Consider the following 20131-nt stretch of genomic DNA (forward strand, 5'->3'; position numbering starts at 1 on the left):
GACACTTCAAAGTTTAAATACTGTAACACAGAGGTCATTATTTATAAATAAAGAACACATCTTTTCTATGTATATTTCTACCATGCTTTCCATCCATTCCATATGCCTTCTATTATTACCATTCTTACACCAGAAAATAATTTCTATGTCACTTGCTCACACTGTAAGCATTAATTTTCTTTAGCCTTTCTTGTGGTTATTGATTTCCTGCTTTGTTGAAGTGGCTTTGTTTCTTTCTCAGCAGGCTATCCATTTTAAAACAACAGTTGTTCAAGAAATAAAAAAATTATATTCTAAAATTAAATTAGTTTTATCTTCATTTATTTTTATCTGAGTTAAATGCAAGTGACACATTTCCCCTAAAAACGGGAAATACTTAATGCCTCCCAGCATGCAAAGCAAACCAAGTAAAATTTTTCTTTTCTAATAAGATGTATTTATTTTTATGATTGGAAACATGAAAGGAAAAGTACAGTATAAATAAAGCCTCTTTTGTATTCTTATGTTGTAATCACTGCTGTGGCCAGTGTTTTAACATCAACAAAGGAGAATTATCTGGTCCACAGCCAAACTCATTTAAGTCCTATCTTGCTGCCCTCCAAATCATTAAAAGAACCCTTTTTTTCTTTCAATGCAAGTGGGATCACGCTCTAACACTGTAACACTATCCTCTTAAGCAGAGTAAGTTTGCTGTCCTCTTCCACTGGACCAGTCCGAGATACACAGATTTTATATGACAATGAAGTGACAGATGAATACAACTATTATTTGATCAACGGCAAAACCAAGGAAAATAGCATTTCTGCAGAAGGTGACCGGTCTGACATGTGCTACATCTTGTTTTGATGCTGTACATTCGATAAGTGCCAGCTCCAGAGTTCTGAGGCTCATTCTCCCCATCAGTCCTCTGAAGAGATTATCAACTAACTCGAGTGAACTATAGAAAAAGAGTGGGGTAGCACGTAGCCACTATATTAAGACAGAATTCTGGTCAGATTTCTTGCTGCAAGTGTATTGCCAAGTGCCAACTATTATGGTTCCAGAAGGCCCTCTACATTTTCTTTCTATAACAGAACCCCTTTTGTCAATGGAAGGAATTTGCTGTTCTAGCATCATCTTCCTTATCACTGTCTTTAAAGAAAAAGCTTCTGTACTACTGCTTATGCATGAGAATTCTTTTCAAAAGCAATGGGCTTTATATTCCTCATCCAGTTACTGGAGAAAAAAATATGAAACACCTCTCATATTGAATATATGATTCTGTTTAGGGAGAGACATTTCCCTGAAGGACTCATGGTTTAACTATACTGCTAAAGAGCAGACAAGAGAATTCTTCAGGGTATTTGCACCAGGTGGACACAGGTGTGGGACTACAACTTTCATAGCCAAACTGGCAGAATAATGAGTACCAAGACAGTGAAAGATCCAGGTGCAAGCTCCACACCGGGACTGCACAGGCATGTATCTCAAAATTATTTTGTAGGTGTGTGACAAATTAAAACCATTTAGAATCTTCCCCTCTTTTTAGGCTACAGCCACGCAAGAAGAGAAGAGAAACAATGGTAAGCAACCAAAATGGCCATGTAAAGCAATGTACCAAATACCACCAACACAGCTTAAAAACACTGTATACCTCGCATTCGTTTCCATGAAATATTCAGGTATCAGCTATCCATGTAACTCTACCAAAGATGAGGATTACAGTAAACACATAGAGCCTCTCTGGAAACTCAATATATGATAGCGCAATGCCAGAAGTTGTTGCATATCTGTTATCTAGGAATAATGCATCACAAAGAGCGACAGTGCTGCTGTAAGCAACTTATATGGGGACATAATCCTGCAGCAAGGGGCTAGGAAGGCCAAACAGAGACATGACCAAAAGGGAAGAGACGGTTCAGTACCTCTAAGGGCTGTGAATTCTCCACTGTCAGTACCCGGCCTTTATAGTCAGATTATCTGCAGAAGAGTGAAGAATCTGACTTCAAACTACTCACAAAGTTGTATGAGACTTTAACTGACCAGCTATGAAATGATGATCTTTTGACATGGAAACACCTGATAAAGAAGCTACATACAGCATGTTAATTCATTAAGATGAGAATTTTTCCAATGAATGCACACACGAGACTACACATTCACTGAACAAGGTGTTTTCTATAAACCGTGCACTATGTATCTCTCCAACATGACAGATGACAGCAATCTCTGGTAGGTATTTACCACCTTTTTAAACTGTCAACAAATGTCAAATGTAAGTGGTGAGCAACAGAGCTGTGTCATTTATCTTTGCAGCAAATAAATAACAGTAATCATAATAATCTAATATATAGTAATTTTATCTGTAGAGTTCAAAGTATTTTCTAAAGATCAATGTCATTATTGACAGAGAAATACAGATCTACAAGGTGGAAATCACCCTGAACTGTAGGTAGAAATCGTAGTCCTGAATCCCCAGCATTAGCTGCTCTACAGCCATGAAATCCAAGACCACAGCCGGGATACATGTACGCTCCCAGGAGCCCACATATGAGCCTGGATCCCTCACACAGCCCAAAACCATTCTGCAAAGATGGGTACTTAGAGAAACATCTACGCCCAGAGAGCGCCCCCTTATACTACTCCACACTACTCTGTATAGTAACCGGTAGGAAATTTACAAAACCCTGCCGGGGGAAGGGAGGGCAGGGGGAGGGAATGTGTAAGTATGCAGACTAAATTTTAAAAGGAAATAGGTTTTGAAAAAGTTTGCTGGATCTAGGAAATGAAAAGAAAAAATGTTTTCGTTCAGTTTCCTGTTTAGATGTATGGGTAGATTTGACTTCAAATAGATGAGCCACACAGAAGTTTAGTTTATAAGGGTCAGATGGTAACAGTTTCTGTTTAATCCTTGATTTACATTAGCTCACAGGAAAATTAATGATTTTAAACAGGCATCAAAGTGAGGCTGTTTTTTTCATTTCTCTAACTTTGCTTGAGGAACAATTGTGTTCTTTATCTGTCTTCCAGAAAGTTAGTGATTGTGTTTAACTTAAACTACTCATTTAGCCTTCAGGCACAGCATATTATGAGTTGTTTTTCAAGGAACATTAGCCCCTTAAGAGTGCAAACTCTTTGACAGCTCTCTTAGATTCTTGCGCTTACTTGAGCATTTCACAAAACCACTCTTCACAACGGCACACATTATAATTTACGCATTAAAACAGCAGGCTTTCACCTTAGGTATGTTGCCAAGAATAATTTTTCAAAACTCTTTTATCTTTTTGTAAGAACATAATTATAAATGTGCAATTAACAGCCAAAGAAAGGTCTTAAGAAAACTCCTAGAGCAATATAGCCTATTAAAATGCCTCAACCAGATGGTGGCTTAAAGAAAGTGATTTAAAGAAAATAAATAAAAAGTCACATTTTCAGTCTGGAATGATAAGTCAAGTGTAAAATTTGAGATATTGAAGTGAGTGTTACAGGTCTGTCTAACCACCAGAACTGCTCTTAATTTTTTTGTTTTGCTGTTGGACAGACAAAGGACTTGTAAACACCATTACTGATATGCATCAGTACAAAAGCATGGAGAGACCATATGCAAAAAGAACTATTTGTTGCATTTTTTCCATGAACAGAGCCCATCCAGTGACTGATTTTCCCCAAGGATGAATAATATGCTCATTTTTGTCTTTTGTTACAACTTGAATTTGTACAGTCTAATCCTGGAGTCTTTTCCTCTAAAAATACAGGTGCTTCCCTTTTACTAATTAAACATGAGTACTGTGTAATTGTTGACATTCTCAAATTGGTGTAATCACCTTGGACTAAATGGCTGACAGAATTTCCAGCTTAGCTTTATTCCAGATAACATTAAGATATTTTTTAAAGCTGTAGAGAAATTACATGAGACTACTCTCCCATTTGAAAACAAACCAGCTACATTATTTTACAGACGGGCCATAGGGCTATAAAATATCTGCTTGGAGCTAATTAACTTAGGAGAATTATCAAATACATCACACAATAAATTGACCGATTTGACAATAAATTAAACTCTTTACTTAATTGAACAGCGATGGTCATCTGGACTGCTCTTATTCACATAATTCTGTGTCTCCCACTATAACCAATTTCTATCATTTTAGATACACGTTTATTTCCTTGAAATTCAAGAGTTTTAGTAGGATTTTAAAAAAAATAATCAGAAAACAAGCAATAGCTATCTTTTCTCAGTGTTACTAGAAAAAGAAATTAAGTTAGCATCAGCAACTACATAAAGCACACAAAATCTGACTCGCACTATTTCTGGAGGTGGATAAAGATGAATAAAGATGAACAAACAGCAACACCATCTTTGACCAGCTGCCCCAGTGCGAGTTCTCCCACACCTCAGGCATCAGAGATCCTGTTCCAGGTTAGCAACAGCAGCAACTAGCACTCAGCATGCACACTTTCAAAAAGGAATAGTTCGGTATTCTTTAAGAACACTGGGTCCTTACATTTTCACAAAGAAAATCTCAAATTAGAGAAATAATGAAGAGACATAAAAATCCACAAACTGTGATCTTTAAGTGACCACAACGGCTCTGTGGGTTGTCAGGGACTCTGAGCGACCCTCTTCTCAAACAGCTGCCCAAAACTTGAAACCAAGACAGGAGGGCCTGCTGCAGTTTCCATACAACTGTAAGTTTTTATCCTGTTTCCAATACTGCAGATGCTCTGATCAAAGTCAAAGGCAAGTTCACAGACAGCAGTGACACCGCTTTTAACTATCCCCAATATACCACAGCATATACCAATGTATATGTACACAGGAATAGAAAGTGTTTCTGGAACACACACAAACCGTGTCTGGAACACCAAAACCACAATCACTGCTTATGCTTCTGACACCACCAGCACAACTTTGTGGGGTTTTAGTTAGAATTTTCTTACATAATAATCTTACAAATTTCACTGAAGTTGGGTAGCAGTGTTTATCATCAAGAGGTATTTGGATTGTCTTTGAAAGCCTGTATTACAGAGACACTTAAATAACTACAAACAGAAAAATTCACCCTGTGCTGCAACTGAAATCATGAGGGGACTGCTTCAATTCTGTATCGACAATACATAAAAACATACTCACCACCTTAGTGCAAAAATTCACAGCTGCAGAATTGTTTCTGAACACTACTTTTAACTAAAAATTTCCCTTTCTATTAAAAACAAACAAGCAAAACCTGAGTTCAAGCAATGTAGTTTCCAGGCCAATGGGTTCTTTTCCCTTAATTTTAAAAATAGCTTTTATTGGAGAAATGCTTTAAAGGAGTCCAGATAAGGTAGCATAACAATCTGTTCTATGTTAGTGTCCAGTCTATGTAGGTCTAGGTAATTACTGACCTGAAGAAGTAACTTTACTTCTGATAAATCGTTAAAGAAGCATAAAGAAAACGATCTCTGGCTGACGAGAGCACACAATTGCATTGCCATTAGGCAAAAAAAAAAAAATCCTCCTAGAAAGCAACTTGCACAATTAATTGATACATGGGAAAAAAAGAAGATGCAATACATTTAGACTGTAATTTAAAAAGAAAAATCAACTAACGGAGTGCCTTGTTCTAATAAAAGATTAGTATGCACGTGAGCAGTCACAGACTGAAACAGAGCAAATGATGGTATGGAGAGGAGCTACCTTGAAGATTCAGCAATAGATTGATTTGGCTCTAACTCAATCTAATATCTTCATACACATTCTAAATGGAAAGCAGAAAAGTATAAACAAAGCCTCACAGAAGAGACGGCATTGACAGGAAAGGGGAAACTTTACAAAAACCTTCAGTGAGAGCTGCATGAATAAAAGAAGATTAAAAAATAATTTGATTTTTTTTAAAAGCAAAATTAATGAAGTATAAAAAATAAGGAAAACTTATCTTTCAAAAAGAGGCAACATCTGTAACGTTAATATACTGAGAGACATTTATGTGTTATAAAAGATTGCAAATTAGGCAGATGTGATAAAACAAGGAAAATGTCTGAATTTTTGCTGGGCTGCATGCCTAGAAGCATCATGTCAGAAAAGGAAGGAACTGCCCTAACTCATCTGCTCCTGTATGGCTATACCTGGAACTGCATGTGCATTTCCAAGCTACTTAATTACAACAAAGATATTACCAAGCTAGAGGGAATTGAAAACACAGCAGTCAAAATTATTAAGTCATAAGAATGAGCTGATTTAAAATGAAAGATTAAGATTTACATTACTATATTCTATGTGGTAAAGAGCAGATGTGAAAAGAGTGTTCAAAATAAAACAACACATGTAAGCAGATCTTGGCACATACCAGCAAAAAGTGCAACTTTTTTTACTGGTCCAATGGCACTTCAGAGATCAGCAATTATCATTTTTAAATCAGAAACGGTATAAAGGCACAGAATTCCCCAAATCCCGCAGGCCACCTGTGGAGCAGAACTGGGAAAGTGAAACGACAGGTTAAGGTTTCACTGCCTTGATTACAGAACTTGGAAAAACAGCTTTTACAGAGATTTCACCATGCCACACTTCTGGTCATTATTTCAGAATATACAAAGAGATATTTTAGATTTAAAATATGTATAGTACAGAAATTTGCACTGGATGCATTACTTTGTAACGATGCGTAACAAACAGTTTTCCTTCTGGTAACAGCGATGCTAACACACTCTCAGTCTTCTCCTTCAGTATTCCCCGCTGCTGCTTCTCAGCTCTAATTGTACAGCTTTTCCTTAAGCAAATATTAACGACAGAATAAATTCCTTAGCTAACTGAAAAGGTTATTTGCCGGTTATTTTCCAGTGAAACTTAAATGAGCACAGTTATTCTAAAGCATTATTCTACCATGACTAATTGACATTAAAAGAAGTGTAAAGTACATAATTTGATTCTTTTTCAAATACATCAGAAACCATTTCTTTTCAAATCACATAAAATCTGTCTGGGATGAAATTCTGCTTAGGTTGCAATGTTATAATCTCAAAGGAAAACGTACAAGAACATTTTTTCAGCAATTCATTGCAAGCCAAATTTTTTTCATGAAATCTCCAAGTTTGGTGCTTGCTAAGCATGTTCTCATTGTGTTTATTTACGCATTGATTTTTATTGTCATTGGATGTAGGCATTCCCTGGGGTGGGGGGGAGGGCAATTATGAAGCCTTGAAATCATTTTTTTTTCCATGTCATAAAACATGTTTTCCTAAAGAATGGGAATGGACTTCACTTTTAATACTGCATTATTTTTCCAGAGTATGCTCATTTTTAATTTTCTAATACTGATAATGATTTTGCATGGCATAAAAATGATTTAAAATTACTCAAGTTGAAAACATCTTACGTTAAAAAATTTAAAGGCAGTTATAAATAGGTTCAGTGTGATCACACACCTCAGAAAGCATATCCCTTCCCTTGTGGACCAAAGCCTGTTAGCTCTGTTAGATCCCTACTACAGTACAGTTTGATAGAAATGGTAACATTGACCTGAATGATGTACTGGGGAGACCTTCTGGCACCTTCCAGTACCTGAAGGGGCCGACAAGAAAGCTGGGGAGGGGCTTTGTACGGGGGGGTGCAGTGACAGGGCGGGGGGGAATGGCTCTAAGCTGACCGAGGGCAGACTTAGGGCAGATACTGGGAAGAAATTCTTCCCCGTGAGGGCGGCGCTGGCAGAGGCTGCCCAGAGCAGCTGTGGGTGCCCCATCCCTGGGGGTGCTCAGGGCCAGGCTGGACGGGGCTGGGGGCAACCTGGGCTGGTGGGAGGTGTCCCTGCCCCTGGCGGGGGTTGGGGCTCGGGGGGCTGTCAGCTCCCTCCCAGCCCAACCCAAACCCTTCTGTGGCTCTGTGAGTATGACTGACCCTATAAATGCTGTAACCCTCAAAGCTCCTGGGAGCAACAGACAGAAATCCTCTTTGCAGACCTGTGCACCAAGCAAGAACTCCAGGTTTGTCCTTGTGTGCATTTCTTAATGGAATTAAACTTCAAACCACCATAAATTATTCAATTTGACCTAATTACAATACATGCATACTGCCTTATAAATTGACGCTGAGATTGAATCAGTTAAATATATCACACCTCTGTTTCTGAAACTCTTTGGAAGAAACAAGCACTTGTGCCCACAGTTGTTTCATGATAAGCTTTCTCAACATACTATATATTAATATCAGAGAAAGAAAAAAAACCCGAGCATCTGGTAACAAGAGGAAAATGAAACTGGCCATCAGTTCCAACTTTACAGTGACTGATGTGCACCTTAAAGTCTAAATTAAAATTAAAGAAATTTTGCCATAATTTTCTAGCATTTCAGTTTTTAGTAAAGACATTCAGCCCTATCATATTGTAAACAAGTCTAAAATTTGTATTTTTGTTCAGGTTTCAACTAAGGGTTTTCTCAAAGGAGCAGCCCCTGACCCAAACTGTTTCCAAACTAAAAAGGCACTGGGCAACATTCAAAATGAGAGAATCAACAAAAAACTGTTCAGAAAAAAATGCACTGGCCTTTTTTCTGTGTTTGAATTTTACCTTTAACAATTATATATTTGTATATTTAAATTTTCCATCACTAGCCTTCTTTTAGGGTATTTTTAACTTTACTTTTTCAATCTTGTGATTCAAAATAGCTCTTGATCTTTAGCAACTCAAAACCAAAAATGCCCGGAAAGAAACTGAATTCAGTACCACGCCCTTATCTATATGGTTATTTTCACTGGAATTTTATTTTTTAAAGTTTTAAAGGCTGGAGTTTAAAATGCAGCCGTAATTACAGGAAACATTAATCTAATAGGAACAGGTCAACATAATTAAATAATACAGTAATAAAATATCTAGCGAACATTATCCATCAGTGTCCAAATGCAGAAAATTTAATGATGTACACAAAAGACTTTGCCTTCAGATATTCCCCACAGATCCTACCATGTAAGGGAGATATTGAGAAATACAGAAGGTTCAGAAGGGTGCAAAAGAATCTGGGGAAAGGGGGGTAAGAAAAAAAATAGGAAAACCGTGAAAACTATTACAAATATTTGCCTACAAAAAACAGTAAAAAAAAAATACTAAAAACCAGTTGCAACTCAGCGGTTGCACCACTTCGTGAGATTATTTCTCAAACTCTTGGCAACTCCTTCCAAGCACATGTCTTTCCCCCCAATAGGGTGATGGTTTTCACCAACAATATTTTTAAGAGATATTTCTGTTTGATTCCAGAAGTGTTAACTCAGATCTCTCTCACTGTTATATGCAGTCCGCAATCCTATTTCAATGAATTCTTAGTCCTTAGTCTCAATAATAAAAAGCAGCAAAACTGAAGTTTGTTCTTACTTTTTGGCATTAAAAAAAAATGGAATTACAGCAACTGTAAGTTTTTTCTTTCATCTGTTATCCTGGTTTAGGCAACAGCCAATACTTTCAGATAGCAAGCTCTAATGCTGATAACTGAACATCTTTCCAACCACCACACACAAAATGCAGGAAGTCGATGAAAACAGTTGACCAAAGGCAGTTTATTGCACCAAAAAACTGAAAAACGCAGCATATCTTGTGGATTGTACTGAATTTAGAAGAGTGACCTATTTTGCAACTGTATTACATTAGGTATGAAAATTAAAATTAAGACAGCTAAAAATAAAGTTGTGGTTCAAAACAAAACCTGTATAATGGAAGACTCAAAATCAATCTCCTTCCACATTAACATTTCTAACCAACATCTACCCCAGCTGATCAGTAGTTCAAAACTATTTGCCTCTAGAGTAACCCCCCAAACTCTGCTCTTGGCCTCGCATCCACCACACAGCCACAAGCCTATCCTCCCACTGCTGGGAAACTCCTCATCCCAGCTACTCTCCCTGAACTAGTATTTATGATATCAAAGAGACAAAAGAAGAAAGAGAAAAAAGACCTAGAACGCTGGAGGAAATAAAGCCCCTGCCCTTTCCTCTAGCTGCTTCTCCCTGGATGCAAAGAGTCAGTGCCAACACCTTCATGCCATCCCCAAAACTCTCCTCTAGCTGCTGACGGAGAAAGAGAGATCTTTGCTCTACCCCTGCATCAGGAGTATTCGCCTGCATAAAAGGTGGGGCAGGCGACCAATTCAAAGACAGTTCCTCACCCCCAAAAAAAAAAAAAAAAAAGGATCTGGAACTTCTGGTCTGATTGCAAGGATCCAACTCAGTGGGTGTGAGCAGGGGTACACAATGCACATGGAACTACTACCGACAAATACATAAAGGGCTTCATAGCATGGTTTGGGTTGGAAGAGACCTTTAAAAAGTCATCTAGTCCAAGCCCCCTGCCATGGGCAGGGACATCTTCAGCTAGCTCAGGTTGCTCAGAGCCCCGTCCAACCTGACCCTGAATGCTCCCAGGGATGAGGCATCTACCACCTCTCTGGGGAGCCTGCTCAAGTGTTTCACTACCCTCATCATAAAAAATGTCTTACATCTGCTCTAAACCTACCCTCTTTTATTTGAGATCATTACCACTTCTGCTTTCGCAACAGGCCATGCTAAAACGTTTGTCACCATCTTCTTGAATACCTACTTTAATTAATTTCCTTTTTTTTTCTTTTTTGTGTGTTTCTAAAAAAGACATAATCAAGTTTTGTTTGAATTTGAAAAATGTAATTGAGATAAAGAAATTTCTCTTCTGTGAAAAACCATAATTTCATGTCCTGCAGATGAAAAACCACTGACTATCCACGGCACGCAGCAGGAACCTCCGTGTTGTCCCCTGCCCTCTGCAATGTTATCAGGTCTTACTAGCACAATGTGTGTAACAGCATTTTTAATGAACACATTTAATTCTGAATGTATTGGGGTGCCACGAAAACCAAAAAAATTTTAAAACTGCTTACCAAAATGTCAATCATATACACCTTACCTAAACTTTCACCTGCTTTGAGCAGTGTTTCAGGACACGATTCTACAAATTCATGCTGACATTCATTATTTACCATGGCTTTCCTTGCTTAAATGAAAGATCTTTATGAAGGGGTAGCATACCAAGTTTTGTTGTATCATTTTAGACAACTGATCAAGCTAGAGGGAGTGGTTACTTTGTTTAGCTTAATTCCCTCTTTTTAAAAAGGATTTTAAGACTATGGCACTATTCAAGTCTAACTATGATGTTTACACATATTTAAATTCCACGCAAAAGTATCTTGTTGTCTTCTTACATCCTCTTCCAATCCTACAGGGTTTCCTTTTTCAAGACTGGTAATCTGGTCCAGCAATACACCGAAGGATGCACTTCACTTGTACCGCCTGTGGTTCTGCTGACTCCAGCTGAACTGCTGCTGCTTGCTCCAACTTCAGCAACTGCTGAAGTCATCTGCTGGGGCCAGGGCAGGATAATCTGCCCCTTCCTGGATCAAGGGAATGAGGTGCCCACTATTCATACTCTAGTACCCCAAAGTGCTCTACATATGTAGATAATCTCCTGCAGCGGCTATAAACTGGCTGAGGCAGCCATGCTGGAATTTAGCTCTAACACCCCTAAAAGAAGCAATCAATTCATCCCATTTAGGGTAACAACAAAAGCAACAGTAATGAATAAAATGCAAATACTTGTTCTTAGAAGTTTAAGGTACTTCTTGAAGTATTAAATTTTTACATTGGCTTTAACTTGGACACTTATTTTAAACATAAAGGAACAAGTGAACTAGTTGCACTAATTATTTCAATTCAAACAAGCTTCATGGCACTTTGATTAGATTATCATTGTCATGAGATTTATCTAACACAGTCTCTAAAATAAATGCATTAATATATATATAGCTTTTGTTCAATGACAATTCATTAGAAAAACAGTAAATAATACGCTTAAAATCAGGATTTTGTCCCCTCGTAAACTCTCATAAAGACAGTAGCCACAAAACTGAGCAAGTCAGGGTGCCTTTGAAGATATTTAATTAAAATCTAATCCCACATTCTTAAAGGCTCACATAAATTAAGCTGTCATTCAGGAGATTTATGCATTCACATTTGCATATTACATACAATTCATCAATTACTCATGTTTGAAAGCAATGCCTTTCCCAGGGAGCGGGGCTGCCAACAGTGCCAACAGGCGCACCGAGACACACCAACTGCACCCGCTGGTCCCTTGGAGAAAGCCACTTCCATATGGCTGATCTTCCTCTGCCGTCACACACCGCCCCGAGCACACTTACAGACACCCAGCTTGCACATGATGGATTCTTTTCAGCTCAATCTGTCAGCTAGAGAAGATCATTCTGGGGAGTCTTCAAGCAACCAGATCAGAGTCAACATTCTTCATGCCATGGAAGGAAGTTTCACACAACACCCACCAAGTCACCTGATTCTGCTGGAGGCAGCCAAGCCCCTCTCCTGCATATTCTCAAATAGTAACACATTCAGGCCTAGGAAATGCTCCCAGTAATTTTCTCGAGCTTTTAAAAATATTCTTAGATAAGTAAGGCTCATATATACGTATGGAACATTCTGTTTTAAAACCATCACTACTATTTACAGCTCAATAGGAATGTATTTACAACTGCTTTATACCCCAACAGCAGGACTGGTATGAAGCGGTACCCGCATCGGAGCACAGCAGGCACGCCGCGGTGCCCCAACACGCCTGACATTGCCTGCCTCTCCGAACCACGTCCCCTCAGCCCCACAGCTACTTTCTCATGGGTATCTATACATCACAGCCCGGTATCACTTTCCCTGTTCATACACCTGCAGTCAAAACGATGACAGGATGGCTATGGCTGCAATGAAGAATTCCTCTGAGAAACCATGAGAACATGACCTACATGCAAATTATAGGCTCAGAAACTACATGAAAAAAATAATCAAACCCAATACTGACTTAAATGTCCTGCTTCTAAATCAGTTTTACGCTCTTTTTTTTCAGGCTTAATCCATGTTCATTAAGCATCTAACACTGCGAACACAAGGTAGCTTATGACTTGAAAATTAATCTGTGAAACACATTTCTTCCTTTCATATGAGACTTTTTAATAAAAACAACCGGCTAAATATATGTAGCTTTAATTAGATTAATTTTTTTAATGGTTTGTCATAATGGTGGGGGGAGACTCAATAAAACCTCCATTCCGTATTTATTTTTATCAGTCAAAGTTTCATATTATTTTCTAATTTGTAGATCACAGAGTCTCTGGAACGCGCCTCCCTGTCAGTCCCTCGGTGATGATTTCCCGTACATCCCACAGCCATGGCAGCAGCTTCAGGTAAGAGCAACAGCAAAATACAACGCTGCTGCTCTGGCTGTTTGTTCTTCCTAGAAATGTATTTTGGGTTCTTTTTGTTTGAATTAACACACTGTTTACAAACGTACCAAGGGACAGACCTGCCAAGGGAAGGCAGCGTTTTGTAAGTTACTCCACACAGCTCTGGCAACTAAGCACTGACCTGCAACACACCTGCTAGACCAGCCTGAGACCTTTTACAGCCAGCACTGATCACTGCACCAAATAAAATGCGTGAAACCATTCAACTTCATTAACTGCAGCCTCAACTGGGCTTTACATTCAAATCTCAAAAGGTGAAAGGCTAATGCAATACCCACTTGTTACCCTGTCTTGTTACCAAGCCACTGTTCATCTCTTACAGTCATTGAGTCTTTGCTCCATTTATTGTATTCTTCTCATTATGTTATTAAAGCTAGCCTATTATTTATGTTCTTCCATGTTTTAAAAAATTACTTTAAGCAGTTTCCATTTAGCTATTAGTTGCTACTAAAGCAACTGCGTAAAATATAAATGCATAAAAATTTGTGATTATCTCCTAATTTTTTTAGAAGTTTGCATAAAGCGAGTTAACAGAACAAAGGATAAATACCACAGTTGCTGTTAGCACCAACTTCTCAATGACTCTCTGACCGATGAGAAGTGACTTGGTTATCTCACACCTCTGAAACCCCTCTGCTGAAGAGCTAAGATGTACCGAGGCAATCATGGAGCACGATGCTGTCCATTTATTAACTTTTCTTTAATAACAGAACACTTCAGCATCCTTCCAGTATCCTTCACAAGCATTAAATTCACTTTTACAATGCAAAGATATCCCTCTTCAACATTTCATATGCCCTGCATATTGAGCTATTTGTCTCTTTCAAAGGAGACCCAGACAAGAAAAAGAAAATGCAGTTAAGTCCTCTTCCATAGACTCAGATGCTTTGTTTTTATTATTTTGGGAGGTTTATTGTGCTTATTTTTCATATTAGAAGCCAGTTCCTGCCTCTTCAGAAAATCTTTTGACAACTAAACAATCAATGGGATTGTTAAAATCACAAGAAAGCAACCCTGACATAACGGACTGCTGGGAAAGAGATTTTCAAGTTCACACTTTTTAACAGCCTTGATTTAACCTTCTATCTTCTGTTAACTCTCTTTTAACTTGAATTTTAAAGAAACTGCTGGGTCGGAAGGAAAAGTAATTGTTTCAACATCAGTCATCACTTCAAGACTATAAATATTACACCTCAGGATGAAAAAAAAACCCAACAAACAAAAAAACCCACAAACAGATTTCTATAGTACTAGTATAATGTCCTGGGGAAAAAAATATACGAGATGCTATACACTGTGTAAGAAACGGTTTTAAAGAAACCAGTTTAAATAGGCAGAAACCCATGAAAACTCCCACTTGTTACACACAGGGAGGTCTGGAGTCCTTTCACTATGCGACTGCCTCCCGTCGCCTCCTCCGATGCATACAGCACCCCGCATGGTGCATCTCCACCAACCCATCCATCGCAGTAAGTTATGTCACTACTCTTGATTGACTGACACTTTTTCTTTAGTGGTGTTTTATAAACAGAATATATAATAATGGCGTTTCACTCTGGGCGGGGCACTTATCTGTGCTTGTTACATGATGACTTGTCACAACACAGGAGCGGCGCAGTCAGTCACAGTGTGCAATGACATCCTCCCCTACCCCTCCAGAAACCTTCATCTTGTACGCGATATTCATATACAGCTCTGCGGCTTATGGAACAGCTGTACTTAGCAGGAACAGTGAAGAATTTAGAATGGAAAAGTATTTTTCTAACAAATTGTTTTTATTTATCTGTATAACTATTAAAATGTGATTATATACACTGCTTGAAAGATGACAGAACATATCCTACAATCAGTCTGTAAGACGATCAATACAGAGAGGCTACAAATACACTGGAGGCAAAACCAGCATTAAATGCTACATGACTTTATGCATTAATTGAATTAATAATATTGACAGTCCTGAAAGTCTCCCTGACTTGCTGTTGTACAGTTCATTGCAAAAAATCTCAAGAACATCTGTCCCACAGTAGCTACTAAATAATTAGTTTATTTTAATTAAAGTTTGACATAGTTTAGAAAGCTGGCATCCTCTGGCTTGTGTGTGCATGCGCACGGGAACCTGGCAGAGAGCTCCATTCATCCTGCACCCAGTAAGAGAACCTTGTGAATAGTGCATACAGTTTAACAGGGAAGAACTGAAACAATCATGGCTCTCAAATGATGTTAAAGATGAAAACCACAGAGAAAGGTCACTGCCCAGCACCCCTCAGCTTGCCTCGGCAGGCAGCAGCCTTTGAAGTCAACCCTGAGCTCAGCAAACACGCTGGGAGCTCCATCCCCTGCCCGTGGGACATCTTCAGCTCTGACCCACATCACTCCCACACGCCCCATCCCACACGTTAGCTGGTGGCAGCGCTGATCTTGTCACTACTACCTAGATCCACCCTGGTTTTTCCATTTTTCCTCAATGTTCACGTCGTCCCTTTTTCCTAACCAAAAATAACGGACTTCTGGGAAATTCACTCCTTGTTCACTACCCCTGGTGAACACAACACCCATGCTTGCGGCTGCCCCATCTAGTCACTAAATCACAGGCAGTTTAATCTGGTGTTTCACAAAAAGATCAGTATCACCCTGTTAGCTTAATGATACCTGTTTGCCTTAAACACTTGCAAGAAGGTGTGTTATGAGCAAGTGACACTGACTATTTCTCATTTATCAAACACGTCCACGTGTCGCAGGCCTCTGGGAATTGATTTTTCTTCACATGAAGTTATGTGGTGTTAAAAGACGGGGGAGAAAGCCATTTAAGCACTCATTAGATTGGAAGGTGACACCTACAAACATCTGGCTTCAAAACAGAAAATGAAAACTGTTCCAAATTAATAGCTTTCCATCCGCTAATGCACCTTGGATTTTTACTATATAAACATTAAACTGATTTTTTTTAAATTTAAATAATGTTAAACCACATCTACAATTTCACTCTGATAGTTCAAACAGACAGATGGTTCCAGCCATAACTTCAAATCAGAGGAGACGGCTCCTCTGGTTCCTGAAGTACATCATCCTGGAGCTTCTGTCACAAAAAGCTTTGCTGCTTTTCACCTTCAGTATTTCTCTCCCAGGAAAAAAAATACGCAACTAATGTTCAACCCCCATGGGTACCCTTCAAAGTAACTCTCCAAACTGAGACGTCCAAACTACTTGTCACTAAATTATGCGTACTTTTTACATCAACAATAATAATTTGTAGAAATGTGTCATTTTACCTGTATAACCATGACAAGAAAGTATATTTGTAACTATTTCAATTTTCTCAAGATTCAAACAATCACATTTTACATTTTAATTTTTCGATTAAAGACTAAAGTCTAAGCTAGCTATAAGATTTCCACTGAGATTTTGAACTGGCTGGCTGCCAGTTCAAGCCATCAGTATTCCTTTCTGCTGAGGAAAAACACTATGCAGTCACTTTTTAGAACAATTTCTACATATTTAATGTTTAATGTATGCAAAGGATGGAATGGAGAAAGTAATAAGACGACACAGCAGAACCACACATTACACATCACAACCATTCATTCATTCTACTTATTCCTTTAGCTGAAAAAACTAAAGAAATTAATCTTTATTATTCAAATATTACTGACAACCTGCTCTATATAATTAAGAGAAACTAAGTGCAATAGGAAGCCACTGCTCAGGTGGGATTTTAGAGATCAAATTCCCTTTTTCCCTTAGAGAAAGGTTAAGGTTTTGGGACTGGGCACACATCCATGCTAAAAAAAAAGAATTCCCACCATTCATCTGTGTTAGAAGTACTAGAAATATATATGGTCAAACACCAAAAAACCAGCACTGCTTCCGCGGTACGCAGGACGCTTTATCTTTTTCCCAAATCACTCAAGAAAGAATGAAATGCATATACTGCACACCAGTGGCAAGTCAGGCAGCGGATGCTTATAAAAGGCCACGTCTAAATGCAAACATCAATTTTTTAATGCACCCAAATACATGAATGCTGTACAACCACGACAGCCCTTTACCTGTTTCTAATTATGCAGCTTTCTGACCTGTGTTAGTCTGACACACACTGTGTGCATTGCAGGAAAAACATCAGAGCTTTTCCTGGTAATGGAGCATAATCAGGACTAAATAACAACCCTACTTTTGACTGCAGGCTTTAACAGAAAAATGAAAAGGCTTGAGGCACTTACTATTACGATGTGTGTGTGCATACCTGTACATAAAACCAGGTAGCAAAATCTTCCTTACACCTCTATACCAATACCTTACATTAAAGTACAAGGAGCCACGGAAGTGAGCAGAACCATCCCATATACTGAAGATGTTTGAAAAAAGAAAATTCTTTTTGATTTTCTTCCATCATTTCCTTTTCCGTAGACTTAGCAAAGCTTCTGCTATTGGAACGCATGTGGGGGTTTGTTTGTTGGGATTTTTTTGTTTGAACTTGTGTCAAAAGTGAATTTGTAAGAGATTCCTGGAGCTTCACAGAAAAACATTATGAGCACATGAAACAATCATACTGAGGAAATACAGCACCAAGGACAAATGCAAAAAAGTGTAATTTTATATTGTTTGCCTGTGGGCCTCAGTTTCTTTGCTTTTCTATTAACAGCTCAGAATTCTCTGTGCTGTGAAAGCACAGAAAACTGTTAACTGCCAATTAATTTAATATTTGCATATTCATTACCACGGTTATAAGAAATAACCATACTCTCATTGTGCAAGTGAGATGCAGGGATCCAGTTGGTGCACAGAGAGGCGTTCCTCTGGCGGACTGGGACTGGGAGGAAAGGCAGGGAAGTAAGGGAAGCTGAATAATTACAAACAACTGTGCAACACCAAAGCTCCTTTGATTGCCTGTTCAAACTTCCAACAGTATGCCTTCTGTATTTACTTATAAATTGTTAGGCAATCCTTTCTAGTTTATTCCTTTCTTTATACCTTTCTTAGTAGTTACCAGTTAATAATATTAGCGTGAAACAAACTAACTCACAAACTCTCCACACTTCTTATCTTCCAGCTACTTACTGTATTTTTAATAACTATATGCTAGATTATCATTTAATTATGATTTTAAAATAAATTAACTCACAAATGTAGGTGAGTTTGAAAGGAAGACAATTTTCAAATAACGAAGACACACTGCTTTTCTCACAGTTCACTAACCATTTATCTATCACAAACATGCTTACTTGAACTTAAGCAACCTTCCATTTAAATTAGTTTATGCAGACACACACGAACCTTCACACAGAACTAAACTGTGGTCCAGAACTTTTCAATGCCGATTCCAAAAGCACTCAAGTATCTTTTAAAATGGTTTAAGTGCACCTGAAGTACTCCCTTCCAGAGCAGGGCACTGCGGTCATTAGCGGCACCAGTACAAGCTGAGTGCTTCCTGTTACCCAGTAAGGCCACTTGACACTCGAGCTTCTGACATGAGCGGGTTTCTGTAACAGCCCATAGTCTTGTTCTTACCGCAGAAATGCGGCAGAGTCTCCATTTACCCTACAACGGCCTGTAATGAGGCGCTGTTGCAGTACACGGTAAATCGCTAACACTGTAAGGGAATACTGGCTAATTTGACGACAGCGTCTCTGCTACACGCTTAGTTCATCGTGCAGCATCTGAAAATGCATTAGCATATGGTATTTGATTTTTGTTCTCTCCTTCAGTTTCATTTTGTGTCTCCCACTTTAGATATTAAATTTTTCAATCACCTTCCTTTGATGTCATCTTAGTTTAATTTAAAAGCAATACAAACATGCCTGATTTACAAGATTATCACCACAGTATCTTATCACGTCATTACAGTAATTTGCAAAGGCTTTTGTCCACGTGGACACCAGAATGGATTTTATTTTCACCTTCAGGTTTTTTTTTCTGTAATATGTTTGTGAGCTGCTGTACCTTGTCTTTGGTTACCGTGGGAAGGTCTTGGCAAACAGGCAAGTTTTGCAATACTATAAAAACCATGGAGCTTAGGCTCAGATGCTCTTTGGCTGTTGACCAAAACTGTTTTTATCTCCAGCTCTCACGAACTTCCTTTGGAGCATGTTGAGCAGCATTGCTCACAAGGATTACAGCTGTTTTGGTCGGTTATGAATGAAGAGAGAGACCCTGCCTGGGTCCTAAGATCTTAGGTGTTTTGCACTAAAACCGAGCTGAGACACAAACTGGGGACTACACGTGCATATAGACATCTGCATGCCTACAACTCCCGATATATCTGGGGGGGGGGGGGGGGGTCCTTCAGATTCTAGGGGCTGATCATACCTGCCATAAAGAACATACAGAACTGGGCATCAGCTGCAAGTCTGATGGCAGAGCTCTAAGATGTTTTATAGACACCTACGTTGAAGAGAGGTGAGCGCGCTGCTCCCAGAGCAGCTCCATACATAGTGCTGGGGTAAGAAGTGTCCAGTGGCACCGCACGTGCCGTACAGCCAGAGGGGACTGGGCATGGCGGCGGGTATCCCACTGCCTCCAGAGGATCTGTAACAGCCCGGCTGTACCTTGGCACCTGCTGCACCAAAAGAGGTAAAAAAAGACCTAAAGCTCACTGGCTCATGCGGAAAGGTATAGCACTGCTCAGCTGCAGCACCTCTCCGTAGTTCCTCTCAGGGCAAGGTAACAAGCAGGAAGTTTCTTGTTGCAAACATCCTAAAGGACCCAGAATTTTATCTGTCTCTAAACACCCTCCAAAACCACAAAGAACTGCAGGGCATATGATGCTATATGTTGCAATTTTGTGCAGGATGAAGGATGAGCCGTTAAATGCTGGTGAGTCCCATGAGCTACTATACAAGGCCCCAGGGCATTCAAAGTGCTT

The 20131-nt window shown here is 38.9% G+C and overlaps 1 protein-coding gene across 4 annotated transcripts in view; it reads right to left on the bottom strand.

Annotated features, from left to right (window-relative positions):
• The window catches only part of DACH2 (dachshund family transcription factor 2), a 310897-nt gene that overhangs the window by 167545 nt on the left and 123221 nt on the right, over positions 1-20131 (bottom strand). The gene's annotated exons all lie outside the window — the stretch shown is intronic.

This window comes from Falco cherrug, chromosome 15 (genome assembly GCF_023634085.1).
Source record: "Falco cherrug isolate bFalChe1 chromosome 15, bFalChe1.pri, whole genome shotgun sequence".
NCBI classification, from domain to species: Eukaryota; Metazoa; Chordata; class Aves; order Falconiformes; family Falconidae; genus Falco; species Falco cherrug.